The sequence below is a fragment of the Aquarana catesbeiana genome, linkage group LG13 (assembly GCF_042186555.1).
Source record: "Aquarana catesbeiana isolate 2022-GZ linkage group LG13, ASM4218655v1, whole genome shotgun sequence".
Classification (NCBI taxonomy): domain Eukaryota; kingdom Metazoa; phylum Chordata; class Amphibia; order Anura; family Ranidae; genus Aquarana; species Aquarana catesbeiana.
The window spans coordinates 87,013,544-87,029,971 of record NC_133336.1 but is presented as its reverse complement, the minus strand read 5'-3'; positions in this window follow the sequence as shown (position 1 = coordinate 87,029,971).

Below are 16,428 nucleotides of genomic sequence, written 5' to 3'. Positions count from 1 at the left end.
ACCCCCTGACATACATCCCAGTAAGTGTGATCCCCCTTTTTAACATCTTTGAATGTGCGGCTTACTGTGGGAGTGTTAAGAATGGTGCCATTGCCTGGCTACCTCTGCCCATCCACTGTTTCTATATGGGACGTGTCCTTATTATATGGTTTTAGTTAGACCACCTGTGTTTGCTTAAGATGTCAAGTATGTTACTACTAATATGGTTCATCAATCTCCAATATGCGTCACTCATTTCCACCATTGACCTATTTATGAATGATGGATTGGCACACCTGGGCCCTAGACGTATGTGGACTATCACATATATGTTTTTATTGTGGTGGTTTAGTGACATCAGGGTGGGTCCATATACCTTGGAGGGATGGGTCTGGGTGGGTGGGGGTGGCTTTTTGTGGGCTGGTGCTGGCTGTCACATGGTCATAAGCTTACACACATAAGTGGAGGAACTCCCACTTGCGAGGAGTTACCACCCGCTTAGGCTCTGAGGAAAGGGGTTCTCCCCAGAAACGCGTCAGTAATCTCCCCATCAATTGGATGTCCTGGGTCCCGATTACGTTTTGATGTCCGCTACTGCGTACCTGCAGCTATTGTTCATGTTTAACGTACATGCTCGTTTGTGAGTATCCATCTTTTGTTGTTTTATCTTTTTAATAAACGCTTTTTGTGGTAATGCACTAGGTCGGTGCGCCCTCTTTTTTTCTTTTTATCCTTCTGTAGTCCATGAATAATCCAATGTTCTGAAGAGGGCTGCAAGACGGCAGACACCACAGAAGCTTTTTGGCCTTATCTTCATTGAGGTTTTAGTCACTCAAGCGCAGGAGAGAGATTTTTCTGTCTGAGTTTTTTGAAGTTGTTATTTTTTTTCCCACAATTCTTTGCAAAATTAAGATTTTTTTCTTATTTTTATTTTTTTTTCACACCAAATTGTCATAATAACAGGTTATTCATTCAGGCGTTCTAGAAGCATAAATTACACATCTAATCTCTCAACCACCTATTACACCTTTGAAGGCCCTGGAGCACCAGGGCAATGGAAACACCCACAAAGTGACCCCATTTTGGAAAGCAATTACCCCAACGTATAATCTATGAGGCATAATGAGTCTTTTGAACGGTTCATTTTTTTCCAGAAGTTTTGTGAAAATGTGAAAAAAAAATGAAAACGCATTTTTTTTACACAAAGTTGTCCATTTCTAAAATATTTCCAACACATAGCATGTACATAGAAAAATGACACCCCAAAATATATTCTGCTACTCCTCCCGAGTATGGCGATACCACATGTGTGAGACTTTTACACAGCCTGGCCACATACAGAGGCCCAACATTGAAGTAGCACATGCAGGCGTTCTAGGAGCATAAATTACACTTACATCTACATCTTACATCTAATTTCCTTACAATCTATCACATTTTTGAAGGCCCTTCATATTTCTAACACATAGCATGAACATACCAAGAATTACACTCTAAAATACATTCTGCTGAGCAAAGGGTGAACAAAAGATTACCTGTGGTTTTAGTAGTGCAGTTGTCCACAGGTGGAGAGCCCTGATCCAGGCAGCAGGCAGGGACGTGGTCAGCGACAGTGAATAGAATTGGTAAGGCAGTAGGCAGTAATATTGTCCATAGTCAGTACAGGCAGGGATACTGTCCATATACAGTCCAGGGTCAGTGCAAGTAGAGACATTGCCAGCAGTGCCAAAATATTGGTCCTGGTAGTAAGCAGGAACATGGTCCAAGTAGCAGGCCAGGAAAGAATGGGGACAGGGGTAGAGGCTTCTCCCACCCAAATCTCTTTGAAGCCTCCAAGTCTCCAGACCCTTAATCTGGGAATGAGAAAACTAAAAAATTAGTTTTCTTCATCCAGTAAAACATTTCTGGAGCCCCTCACATATGTGAGACCCCTGTGTTCCCACTAGCATAGCAGGGTAAATGATCAGCCCAAGAGGCAGGTAAAAAACGTGATCAAACAGTCCAGGGTCAGTTCCAGAGCAGGCAGAGGTAGGTACAATTTATCGTTAGGCAGAAGCTTGGTCGTATAACAGGCCAGGGTTAGTTCCGGAGAAGGCAGAGGTAGGTACAGTTTGGCATTAGGCAGAAGCTTGATCGTATAACAGGCCAGGGTCGGTTCCAGACAAGGCAGAGGTATGTACAGTTCAGTGCAGTGGCATAAGGGGTGTGGAGGAAAATGACAGGAAATGAGAATTACGCTTATCATACTTCCCTAATAATGTAGAGAAGTATGGTAACGGCGGAAACATTCACCTATACAGAGGCCTGTTTGGGAAAGACATTGGGGACAGTAATACATGGTGTTTCTTCTAACTCCTCTTCTGTCATTGGACGGAGTGATCACATGGTAAAGGGCCGTTGTCATTGGCCCTTTACCGCGATCCGTGTTGCGCCAGGTCCCGTGAACCCAGCGAACACGGATTTCCAGGAAGGACATCACTGTATACCCTCCCAGAGTTATCCAACCGCCCTGCAGCCGTCATTCGCCTATGGGCCGGTTGGTAACTGGTTAACTAACTAGCATCATCCATGACACTTATACAGTGATCAGAAAAATAAATCTGTACACGACACTGTGACAGGGAGTTAAGGGTTAACTGGGCGGTGTTCAAGGGCTAAACCTTTATTAGGTTTAGGGTACCCCCATATATTCCCTATCTGGGCCTACCACTAACTGCCCTAACGTTGTGTAGCATCACATGTGACACCAATACAGTGATCGGTAATAAAAAAGAACACTGCACTTGGTGACACTGTAACAGGGAGTGAAAGGGTTAACTGGGGGGGGCGATCAGGGGGGGGGGGGAATATGTGCCTAAGTGTACTGGTGTTAGTGTAGTGTTGGTGTACTTACAGTGAGAAGCTCTCTACCCACACGCTGGAACCAAAAGGGCTGCAGGAGTGGAGATGACATCACTTCCTGTGCCTGTGTTTACATTACACAGGCATAGGAAGTTTGTCCATTGGTCAGAAACGATCAGCGGGTCCAGGCCATAAATCACTGGCCTGGACCTGATGAGTGATCGGTTCTGAACCGAATCCGATCGCCGTGGGGCGGCACGGAACTTGTTAAAGGGCTAACTTCACCTAAAAACAAATAGCTAGGAATAATTCTACAAGCGGGACAATCTTGTCTGCATTGTGAGAGTCCAAACAGTCCCCTTCAAGGGATAGCTTCATTTGACAGCCAAGAGCTGTGTTTAGTCTGGCCTCCTGCCTCATAGTACACATCTGCTGAATTAAAGAGGACTGCAGTTCAAGACTCTGTGTCTAACTCCAAAAAGGTTTGCTCCTGCAGTTTCGGCCTGGAGTCCAGAAAGAATTGAAGAGAGAAAAAGTCCTCAACCAAGTAGTCATCAAAGAGCTCCACCCATATGTATCTGGTTGCTCCTCTTCTGATCGGAAGATACAGCTTTGGTCTCAGACGGTTGGACCCTCAGGTCAAGCACTGAGGAGGAAGGAATGCCAGTGCCAGGAGGAATCCTTTGCTTCAGCAACAATAAACAAGTTCTGCTAGCCGACGTGGTTCTTACCGTCTCTAGGGGTGGCAATCCCAATTCCAGCAGCTGGGATTTTAAGAGGAGTACTATTTTTTCTCAGATGGATGCCCATTTCCAATTCCCAGTCATACCTCTACTTCTACATGGGTCAAGACGTCCTGCAGCATTGATGTCTACTGGTTGGGTTCACGATCCACACCTCCTCTAGACAGGGATTCCTGTCAAGTATATGGAGGGAGTTCTCAGAACCCTACAAGAGATTTGCTGGCTAGTCTTACAAAAAGGGTCATGTGACTCCTACGCAAATCCTTGTGTATCTGAGAGCTTAATCCATCATGGTTCAGGATATATAGTTTTTGCCACTAGAGCATACTGGTAGTAGAACGCTGGATAATTCTGGTTTTCCTCTTGTAACGGATCCCCGTCGCACCAGGGGAGGATCCAGAGTCTAGTCTCGGGAGGGGCACTGCCCGAAAATAAGGTATTGCTTACAGAACTGAATTTAACATATCATACAGTGTACAGAGGTCAGTAGTATGTAGGGCAGTGTACAGAGGTCAGTAGGATGTAGGGCAGTGTACAGAGGTCAGTAGTATGTAGGGCAGTGTACAGAGGTCAGTAGTATGTAGGGCAGTGTACAGAGGTGAGTTGTATGTAGGGCAGTGTACAGAGGTCAGTAGTATGTAGGGCAGTGTACAGAGGTTGGTAGTATGTAGGGCAGTGAACAGAGGTCAGTAGTATGTAGGGCAGTGTACAGAGGTCAGTAGTATGTAGGGCAGTGTACAGGGAACAGTAGGGCAGAGAACAGGTGGTCAGCAGGGCAGAGGACAGGAATTGACAGGACAGAGGATAGGGGGTAAGTAGGATGGAGGACAGGGGGCAACAGGACAATGCACAGGGGTCAGTGGAATGAAGAGCAGTGTACAGAGATGATTAGAATGTAGGACAGTTTACAGGGATCAGTAGAGCAAAGGACTAGGTGGCACCAGGGGGGCAGAACAGCACACACTGGGGGGGGCATAAAGCAGGGTGCTGGGAGGGTACACACGGGGGGGGGGGTCAGAAGGACACACACACCAGGGGGGTCAGGAGAACACACTTCAGGGGGCAGTCACGATGCTTTAATGAGCCCAAGTTCTCACTGTGCTATATGAAGAGGAGGTGCAATCACATTTGTCAGCTAGCACCTCTATGCTAAGCTGCAGTAACTCAGCAGACTTAGCATAGAGGTGCCTGTAAACTAATCCACGACATACTGCTGGATGATTTTTTACCTCCAGGCAGGCACATCTGCTCGTTCCCTCTGCTCAGCTGCTCACACCTCCCTTTTCCAGGCGGGCGCAATCTCGGGGGTCAGGCATACCCCCATCCCGCCCACTCAAGCAGCAGAAACCAGGAGGATCACGGCAACAGCTTGCAGGAGAGAGGCTGGAAAACCGCTGGGGGAGGTACGCCCCTGCGTCGCACTCTGCTTGAGTGCTTCCGTCAGTACACTGTTTCCTCCAGTCTGGACGTTCAGATACCAGATATTACAGCCCATATATTGCAAGATTGCAAGACTAGCTCGGTTACAAAACTGCCACATGGAATCCTTTATTGGACAAGAAATACAGGCTTTTATACATTTGAAAAGAACATTTCCCCCTCCTGATCATATTATCCTAACAATACAACTGTAGCCAGAAACATAAATTAACATGAGCTAATTAGGTAATCAGTTAACCAGCCTAGGTGACTCAGAGGCCTGGCCTTTCAGGGCAGACTTGCCGTCTTTTAGCACGGAAGACAACACACAATAGCAGGAACTCCCAGAATTAGCAGACTGTCCGGCTCCAGAGGCCAAGGTGATCAGTTCTTTCAATTAACATGTATAGTTCAGAACCAAACAAACCAGGACTAGTCTTTGTACATTTCCTGGGAGATTAATATTACTGTTCCATTTTAAGTAATCTAAGCCACATTCTTAATGTCCATTATTTTCTTGGTCACCCTGTGCCCCTAATAGACACAGGGTAACTTAGACATAAGAGGTGCATGGGGAGCTGAAGCAAGGGTTTCCCAACCTCTCCAAGGATTCTGTGTTCCACCCCAAAGTGACTCCTGTCACATCTCTCCTCTTTCGACAGCAGACTAACACAGGAGGAGACCCCAGATGGGTTGACTCCGAAGTTAGTCTGTAGTTCCAGTCCCCCAATGCCTGTATCCACAGAGTACTCCATACAAATTGTTCCCAGCAGAGCATTACTCACCCAGCCTGCCTCTGCCACTCTCGTAGCACATACCTGCTGCTGGGGGGAAGTGCAGACTGGTCCTAGCCGCTGGAGAAAAGATAGGGTGGCTGGGCTCACTCCGTCATGCTATTGGGGATTTGATGAATGACTGCCCAGCATCCCTGGGGTATACAAGTGGAGGGCAGAGGCCAGCAGCGCTCTGCCCAGTTTAGCTGGGTGTAGGAGCTTCACTACATCAGCTTGTCGCTGGAGAGGGAGGCCGACTGCCCCAGCTCCCTGGAACTCCACAGTTGTTGCCGGTGTGGGGCAGAGGTTGGTAGCACTCTGCCCTGTTGCCAGCACTTCTGCTGGATTTCTGTTAGTGGAAACCGCAGGCCCATCTACTGTTACCAACTCAAGCTGTCGTTGTGAGGTTCCGATTGCATTCTCTCTCTGGAGCTCCTGCGGAGTGGATTGTTGTGCGCAGAGGCCAGTAGTGTTCTGCCCTGTTAGTGCTTCAGCACTCACATCATCCATTCTGGCTAACTGTTGGGGAGGGAAGAGGACAACCTCCTTTCCCTCCTCCTCCTGGATCCTGATCTGCTGCTCGGGAGTGACCGCCACCTCCTCACTCCGGCCTCCAGAACTGCTGCAGGTGTGGGGTAGAGGTCTTAGACCCTCTGTCTGGTTGCCAGCGCTTCAGCTAGGTTGGCGTTATCAATCTGGGGTGGCGACGCTGTTGGGACGCCCCTTTTCTGGTACTGTCTCCCAGGTGGACAAATCCTGGTTGGGGAGGGGGAATGGCTGCTTCCCCTACCTGCATCTCTGAAATCCACTGGGGAAGAAGAACCACTGCCTTCTCACCTCGGGCCTCCAAAATTGCCATGGGTGTGGAGCAGGGGTTTGCAGTACTCTGTCCTGCTGCCAGCACTTCTGCTGGGGGTTCCCTAGGTGGTTCCTCCTCTACAGAAAAGTCTTTTAAATCCCCAGTCTCTGGAATTGTCGAAAGTCCAGGGCATGGACTGGTGGCCCTGGGGCCCAGTGCCAACACTTTGTGACTCATCATCCAATAACATCCTCTGATGAAAAGTCAATTAAATCCCTGCTTTTTGTGATTCATGTCTGGGGAATGAGGATAGCTTTCTCATCTCCCAAGCCGTTGAACTGCCGTTGGACAGATGCATTTCTCTATCCAAGCTCATCCTGGGCAGAAAACAGGTTTGTCCATTTGTCCATGTTAGTCAACACTTGCTGCATCCACCAAAAGACCTCCGCTTCCAAAGCTGTGGGCGGAGATGGGCAAAGCACACTGTTACTCTACACCATTACTGACACCTCAGCTGAGATTTCAGGACTGTCGGCTGGTACTTTAGGATAGTCCCAGGCAAAGGGAGCCCAGCCCTGGCACTGAGCAGAGTCTAGCAGCCGTCTGTAGGTGATCTCCAGCTCCCATTCCTGCACGGCCAGAAACTCTATATCTCCCAGTGCACTTCCGAGACATTCAGTATCTCTTCTCTGAAAGCCATGATTTCGTCCAACCGCCACAGAATGCATTAAGATAAAAAAACCTTCTGACTTTACAACTCTTTTAAGTAATCATTTAACCAGCCTAGGTGACTCAGAGGCCTGACCTTTCAGGGCAGACTTGCTGTATTTTAGCTCAGAAGACACAAACACACATTATCATAAATATAAACACAGGACACCTTTACACAATAGCAGAAGCTCTCAGAATTAGCAGACTGTCCGGCTCCAGAGGCCAAGGTGACCAGCTCTTTCAATTACCATGTATAGTTCAGAATTCAACAAACCAGGACTAGTCTTTGTATATTTCCTGGGAGATGTTGAGATTAATATTACTGTTCCATTTTAAGCAGGGATGAGCCCGAGGTTCGAGTCGAACGCAAGTTCGACTCGAACTTCGGGTGTTCGCCCATTCCCTGAATAGCAAACATTATGGTGCTTTCGTGGTTGCATTGACGGCTGCTGATTCGCCAAAGCATGCACCTGACCTGCATGCTTTGGCCAATCACAGCGTGCTCTGCTGTGAGAGCCATGATTGGCCAAAGGCAGGGTGCCTTTGGCCAATCATGGCTCAGGGGGCTGAGTCCACGCCCCACACTATGTAAGGCTGCTTGCACAGCAGCCGTACATAGTTTTATTAATAAGAGCAGCAAAATGAGACCTGTAAAGGAAAAAATGTCATTTAAAACTGCTCGCGGCTGTAATGTGATGCCGGATGCCAGCAATATAGATAGAAATGATTAAAAAAAAAGGGCATGGGTTCCCCCCAGTCCATTACCAGGCCCTCCAGGTCTGGTATGGATTTTAAGGGTAACCCTGAGTCAAAATTTAAAAAAAATGGTGTCCCCCCAAAATCCATACCAGACCCTTATCCGAGCATGCAACCTGACAGGCCGCAGGAAAAGGGGGGGGCAAGAGAGCAGCCCCCCTCCCTCCTGAACTGTACCAGGCCATATGCCCTCAACATGGGGAGGGTGCTTTTAGGTCCCCCCAAAGCACCTTGTTCCCCATGTTGATGGGGACAAGGGCCTCATCCCCACAACCCTTGCCCGGTGGTTGTGGGGGTCTGCGGGTGGGGGGCTTATCGGAATCTGGAAGCCCCCTTTAACAAGGGGACCTCCATATCCTGGCCCCCCATGTGAATGGGTATCGGGTACATTGTACCCCTACACATTCACCAAAAAAGTGTCAAAATTTTAAAAATTACAGGAAACAGTTTGGGACAAGTCCTTTATTAAAAAAAAAGAATGGAGGTGTCATCCCAATAGGCACTGTATATTTTTTCTAGAGGTGAGCCCCCATCCCAATTTTTAGCCAAACCTAAGCACCCCCTGAAGGAGTGCAATTCCTCTAGCGGGACTTTTTTCGCGGGGTTACCTCTAATAAAGTAGAAAGTAGTAGAAGTTTATAGTTTTTGTATAAAAATACTGTAGTTTATTAATTTAGCATCTAAAAATCATTACACATGACCTAACCATATATATACACAATAAAATGGATGCATGTAAATGGGAAAAAGTGATTCTACAAATAAATGACCAAATGCAATGATACAGGTAATAAAGAACCAATGATCATAGAACCCGACGTTTCGAGGTAAGCAAAAGGGGTTGACCTCTTCTTCAGGGGTAACGACAATTGGTCAAAATGGATATTTCATCCCTTAAGATTCATATAAACACTCCCAGGGACATTATCAGCATCCAATGCGAATCAGGAATTTGCCGCCCGTCACGGCCACACAGGGATCACAGAACCGAGGCTCAAGAAGCAACCTCAGTCCACCCTGGTTCTTTTTCCTGTGACTCACCTGGTATCTTCCCCATCTTCTTGAGCCTCGGTTCTGTGATCCCTGTGTGGCCGTGATGGGCGGCAAATTCCTGATTCGCATTGGATGCTGATAATGTCCCTGGGAGTGTTTATATGAATCCTAAGGGATGAAATATCCATTTTGACCAATTGTCATTACCCCTGAAGAAGAGGTCAACCCCTTTTGCTTACCTCGAAACGTCGGGTTCTATGATCATTGGTTCTTTATTACCTGTATCATTGCATTTGGTCATTTATTTGTAGAATCACTTTTTCCCATTTACATGCATCCATTTTATTGTGTATATATATGGTTAGGTCATGTGTAATGATTTTTAGATGCTAAATTAATAAACTACAGTATTTTTATACAAAAACCATAAACTTCTACTACTTTCTACTTTATTAAAGGTAACCCCGCGAAAAAAGTCCCGCTAGAGGAATTGCACTCCTTCATGAAATCGCCGTAATTACCTTTTTTTTCTAATCTTCTTAGCACTTCCTGGTTTTCCTCCCATGGGAGTAGGCGTGTTTCTAGCCTCTCCCAGACCTCCCACAGTCCCCTGGGAGCTAGTCTCAGGCTTCCCAGCATGCATTGTGCAACAGCGTCATCACAACATCTCGGTGAATGCTGGGAGCACAGCATTCACCGCATGCAGGAAATACATGCTTGTGGGCTTCAAATGCCCACAATGAAGATGGAAAAAATTCAGTGAATTTTATAAGTTATTCTTTACAATGAAATTGGACACAGGCGGACTTATTACACAGAACATGTGAGTAGATAATCATGAGAAGAAAAGTTTGTGAATGAACTCCAAAAAAAAAAAAAACGATAGATAGGTGGACCCCCGCTTTAATGTCCATTACAGTGGAACCTCAGTTTACGAGCATAGTCCGTTCCAGGAGTATGCTTATAATCCAAAGTACTCGCATATCAAAGCGAGTTTTCCCATTGAAGTCAATGGAAACGAAAATAATTTGTTCCGCATTGACTTCAATGGGATGCAATACCGCATGAGGCCAGAGGCGGGGGGCGCCGGAGAGCCTCGGAAATGGCTGAAAAGGCACTTCGGCTGACCTCGATAAACCTTGAAAGACTCCGTTCACAAGCCTTTCTGAGGTCAGCTGAACTGTCCTCGGGCCTTTCCGACGATCGGCACTGTTCGGCTCCGGCGCCCCCCACCTCAGGCCAAAAGTGGTACTGCACACCGCTTTTGGCCTGAATCTTGCTCGTTTTGCCAGACAACATTCGCAAACTGAGTTAGGATTTTTAGGAATACAGCGCTCGTTTTGCGAAACGCTCGTTAACCACGTTACTCGCAAACTGAAGTTCCACTGTATTTTCTTGGTCACCATGTGCTCCTAATAGACACAGGGTGATTTAGACATAGGAGGTGCATGGGGAGCTGAAGCAAGGGTTTCCCAACCTCTCCAAGGGATTCTGGGTTCCACCAGCCCCCCACCCAAAGTGACTCCCATCACACCTCTCTTCACCTGTCAGCGTCTCAATACCTGATGATCAGACCATGGGAGACATCCTTATGATTGAAATCCTCTCTCTCGAATGAGACCTTCTGTCGTAGAGAGCAATATTCCATTCTTGTTCATCTCTTCCAGTTTCTTATCCAGGCAGGAAGAGACAGATCAGGCTTGGCTGTTTCTCTAAGCCAGGGATATGCAATTAGCGGACCTCCAGCTGTTGCAAAACTACAAGTCCCATCATGCCTCTGCCTCTGGGTGTCATGCTTTTGGCTGTCAAAGTCTTGCTATGGGAGTTCTGCAACAGCTGGAGGTCCGCTAATTGCATATCCCTGCTCTAAGCTAATATCTATAAATCCTACAAAAGGATTTGAATAGAGCTTGTTCAGTTTGGACCGCTTTGTTTTCTTTGCTTCAGTCCTCTGGTCAGGTGCATTCCAGACTCTTAGAGGGCAGATTTCTGTAGTCCCTGTCATGTCCAATGTCTCATAGGTGGACTATCCCTTACTCATCCAATACTTTGATGGGGGCTACATCTGAGACATGGAGAGCTAAGACTCTCTAGGTGGGGTTTACTACTTGCTCTGTACTTCCTTGCCGACTCCAGATGAGATCTGTTTGCAGTCCAGTGAGTAAAGACTGAGCTATGAAGGCATGCACTCTAAGGGCTCTCTCTTCAGCCAGGAAGTTTGCCAAGATTAAAGCTTTGGCTAGGAAGGATCCTTTGGTGAATTACAGTTCCAGGTCGGATCCCCTCCAGTCCAGTTGGAGTAAGGATTGAGCCATGATGTCATTTTTTCTTGACAGCTTGCTGCTCCAGATGGAATCTCTTTCAATCCAGTTTTGAGTCTCAGTCATGAAGGCAGCCTTTCTATGGGTTCTTTTTCCTCAGTCAGGAGGTTTGCGAGTATCTGGGACTTGTGCTGAGAGGTATCCTTGTGGCTTTCTGCCCAGTACGGGTAGTGTTTATATCCATACTGGGCGGCAATCTGAGGTTGCTTCGGCATTCTATAAGAACAAGAGATTTGTTCCTCACATATGCAGGACCACCAAGGATAACTGGTTCCATACCATCAATATTGGGATTATTGGAGCATGCTCTCAAGCTACAGCGTTGCCAGGAGGGCAGGGGCGTTGCCAGGTGGCAAAGAGACCAGGGGCTTCAACCCGAAGTCCAAGCCAAGCCCGGGGGGGGGGTTTTAGGCGTGGTGTATGTGACGCAGGCTTTTTTTTTTGCTGGGCCGTAACCCTACCTACACTGACCTACCTACACTGACAGTAGTGACCTACCTACACTGACCTACCTAACCTGCATACACTGACCTACATACACTGACCTACCTACACTGACAGTAGTGACCTACATACACTGACCTACCTACACTGACAGTAGTGACCTACCTACACTGATCTACCTACACTGACAGTAGTGACCTACCTACACTGACCTATCTGACCTACATACACTGACCTACGTATACTGACAGTAGTGACCTACCTACACTGACAGTAGTGACCTACCTGACCTACCTACACTGACAGTAGTGACCTACCACCCACACTGACCTACCTGACCTACATACACTGATCTACCTACACTGACAGTAGTGACCTACATACACTGACCTACCTACACTGACAGTAGTGACCTACCTACACTGACCTACCTGACCTACATACACTGATCTACCTACACTGACCTACATACACTGATCTACCTACACTGACAGTAGTGACCTACCTACACTGACCTATCTGACCTACATACACTGACCTACCTACACTGACAGTAGTGACCTACCTACACTGACAGTAGTGACCTACCACCTACACTGACCTACCTGACCTACATACACTGATCTACCTACACTCACAGTAGTGACCTACCTACACTGACAGTAGTGACCTACCTCACCTACCTACACTGACCTACCTACACTGACAGTAGTGACCTACATACACTGATCTACCTACACTGACATTTACATATGCTGTCTGACCTACCTCAGCTCAGCCGTGGTGTGCGGTGTCACAGCGGGCAGGCAGGCAGTTAGTCAGTAAGTTGTCAGAGGAGGAGCCGATGAGGAGAGCCAAGCAGGGATGTGGCGCGGCGGCCGCATTGTAATTCCCGCCTTCTGGAGCCTGCAGCGCCTATGATGGACGTCACATGTCCCATGGTCCCACCATTGGACCAGTGGGACGTCCATCATAGGCGTTGCAGGCTGCTGAAGGCGGGACCTGCTATGGCACTCGGCAGGACTTGGCCGCACTGATCTGTCCATCAGTGCAACACCTATGATGGACCATCAATCCTAGGATCACGGGCGGCGGGCGGGACCATGTGTGACGTGATGACGAACGCACACTCCATACACGTGACCGGGCGCCGGGCCGGGCGCTCGCTCATCCTCGCTCATGCGCATTGCGGCACCGCACTTTCATGGGGTACTCGGGGCTAATAATGTTATAATAAATGGCTGAGACTCTGGGCTTTTCGGGGTCACATTCGGGGCTTCAGCCACCCCTAGCCACCCCTCCCGACACCCCTGGCTTAGGGGTTGGTTCATACGGAAGCAGTCACCACACACTCATCCAGGAATGTGTAGGCTTCATGGGCTCCCTGTGAAAGGGCACCAGTATTAGATGTAGGAGGATGACATGTCTTGTATTAAGGCTGTTCTGGCTCATTGTGGGGTGTAGCTAACTTCCTTATTAAAATCTATCCATAGGGTTTCTGTTGGCTATGATTTAAATGCTACATTTCCAACATCCCACCCTTGTTTTTTTGGCTAGTTAGTTCCCAAACGTATGCTGGCATGGAGTCTGTCAGGAAAACTGAAAATTTACTATCAATTACTTGCCGTAATTTTCCTTTCCTGATGGACTCCATGGCAGCAGGGATTCCCTCCCATAGTCATGAGTAGGCTAGTTAGGAAACGCGACCTCTGGCTCAGCCTGAAAATTTATGGGAGTGGGTTCCTATAGGGTAGGAGTGAGAGCGGAGCTACCCAAACATATGCTGCCATGGAGTCTATCAGGAAAGGAAAATTACGGTATGTATTTGATAGTAAATTTTCCGTTTTACTTTTCTGCTCGCAAGATTTTTTATGTACAATGAACTGTGCATGCACGTCTTCCTGGCTCAGCCAATCAAAATGGCTAAAGTTCCCAAATCATGAAGATGATCAGGTGAAGATGTTGGCACCAGCTAGGAACTTGTGAATGTCATATTGTATGAGCACAGAGGAGTATTTTGAACTTTAGTACCACTTTAAATTTGGATGTTGTAAAAAATAAAAAAATTAAAAACACACACACACACAAACGTAAAAAATTATCCTTCACTTTTTAAATCTTTTTTATTTTCCACATGTTACATCTTACATAATTACAACTTTTCAATACTCAAACATAAAAACATGATAGGAGAGGGGAGACAAGAGCTGTCTGGATATTTACCCCTTATGTTTATCTCCAAATGACATTTTTACTCTCCTTGTCACAATTAATCCTACTTTTGCATTATATTAACCTCAACCTCCATAGATACTCTAAATCAGTGGTTCTCAACCTCGGTCCTAAAGTACCCCCAACGGGCCATGTTTTAGGAACTTCCCTTAGATAAAATAGCTCTCATTAATACCATGTCATTGGTATTGATTTAAAGCAGTTGTACAAAGTAAAGGAAAACCTGAAAACATGGCCCATTGGGGTACTTGAGGACTGAGGTTGAGAACTACTGCTCTAAATTACCCACCCTTTAAATTATATCAACATTAATCAACCTTAATATCAATATCCCCTCTTCCCAGGCTCAATTATTGTAGCCATGCCTAAACTGTGTCCCTCCTGTCTTACATCCTCTATTCGCCTTTTAACCAAACCAAAATGTCTATAATATATGCTTTTTAGTGAGCAGAAATCTCATATGTTGAGTTACCGATAAGCATTAGAACTTGTCAAGAGATTAACTAACTTCCATCAGCACACAAATATCAATTTTGAATGGTCGGATCCAATAAAGGCCCACTTTCAAGTCCTGTTTCTTGGTCATATTGTGCAAGCAGATTCTTGTTTTGGGCTCGCTCTAAAAGATGAAGACATAAAATTAGAGGATTTAGTTGTAACATAAAAAAAAAATACACACACAAATAAACATATAAAAATAACATCCCATACAAAGCAGAAAGAAATGGACCTTCACAAAAAAATTACGAGGGATGCCACAGTAGACTTATTTTTACCTTTCAAATGCCAAGTACAGTACATGTTGCTCCTATTATGGCTATCAGGGGCATTGCTAGGGTCTTAACATTTGTTACTACACAGTCCGTGTTGTATCTTCTGCCATTACCTTGATGCCCAACTCAGCTTTTTGATGCCACAGTAGTTAATGTGATACCAAAGTCAATATTATGTTATATTATTTTTGGAATGTCAAACAGTATTAGAATGTCATGGTCACATTTATGAGGTTATAGTAGCAATGTGATAACATAGTATTTTGAGGTCAGTAATAGTCACATAGTTGGACATAGAGAAACAGATCTAATAGTTTTTTTTTTTTTTATTTATCTACACTCTTTGCCGATACCACTAACTGTGGAAGGGAGTTCTACCTCTTTACCACTCTAGCAGTAAAGAACCCCTTCAGCAGTTTAATACTGAACTGCTTCTAGTCCAACCTCATTGTGTGGCTGCATGTCTTCTAAGATTAACTACTTTAATACTAGGCAAGTTCACCCCCTTCCTGCTCAGGACAATTTTCAGCTTTCAGTGCTGTCGCACTGTGAAGGCTCTATAGGCATGGGCTCAATTACTGTACCCTGTCTCCCAGGGGATCCTGGGACATAGTGGGTGGGAGAATCACAACCCCCAGCCTGCATGTTAATATCTCCCCAGCCAATCCCCGGTCAATATGGCAGGTGACCAGCAGGGGGCTGAGCTAGGTATAAATAGGCCAGAGTCCAGAGCAGAACTCTCTTGTCCCTGGGGGAGTGAGAGCCAGCCTGAGGGCTGTGGCATCCCTGGGAAATTTGCCTGGAACTGCAAGCACTTTTGTGGGGTCCCAGCTACAGTTTGGCTGGGAAACCTCTGTTCTATTCTCCTGAACCATACTCAGAAAGCCTCTCAAGGATCCAGGACACAAGCTGCTGGAGTACTAAACCCTGACCTTGCACATGGCTGCCTGGAGATCAGGTGATAGTGTGTACTAGCCTTCTTGATCTAAAAACGTTCCTTAGTTCTCCTGGGAGATTACTAGCTACTACTCTCTACATTCAGGACTGCATCCCAGTTGAGGGATTCTTGTTTGTTGATGCTCAGTTTTACAACTTCAAAGGGGGTGCCTCCACCCTGAAGTATTAGTGCAGATATAGAGTCCTCATCATTAAAGTGGATGTAACCCAATGTCATCCTTTCTAAACTACTGCCATAGGGGTTATCTATAAGGATATACATGCCTCCTGCATGTATCTTTACCTGTCAAATGTCTCCCCTCTGTCTGTTATTAGACCCGAAAAACTTCATATTCTGTGGGTGGGTCTGTTGTCTGGAGCTCGGTGGGTGGAGTCGTGATGTCAGTAGACTCCCCGCCCACCTCTACACTCCCCTTGTCAATATGCATTTTTCCTGTGTATTTCTAACACTGAACTTCTGCTATGATCTCTAACATCCAGTGAAAAGACAGGAAAGTAACCACATGACTTCAGCATGTCAAATCATGCTGAGGTGTGGAACAGCCAATCCTGGCAGAACTGCTAAAGAAAGGAGTGGGAGGGAATTAAAAAATAATGCATGTCTTAGGCTAGTGCATAACTCACCTGTCACTCACAGCAAGGGGGAGGATTTGACAAAGTTTTTCTCTGTTTGTCAAGATTTATCTC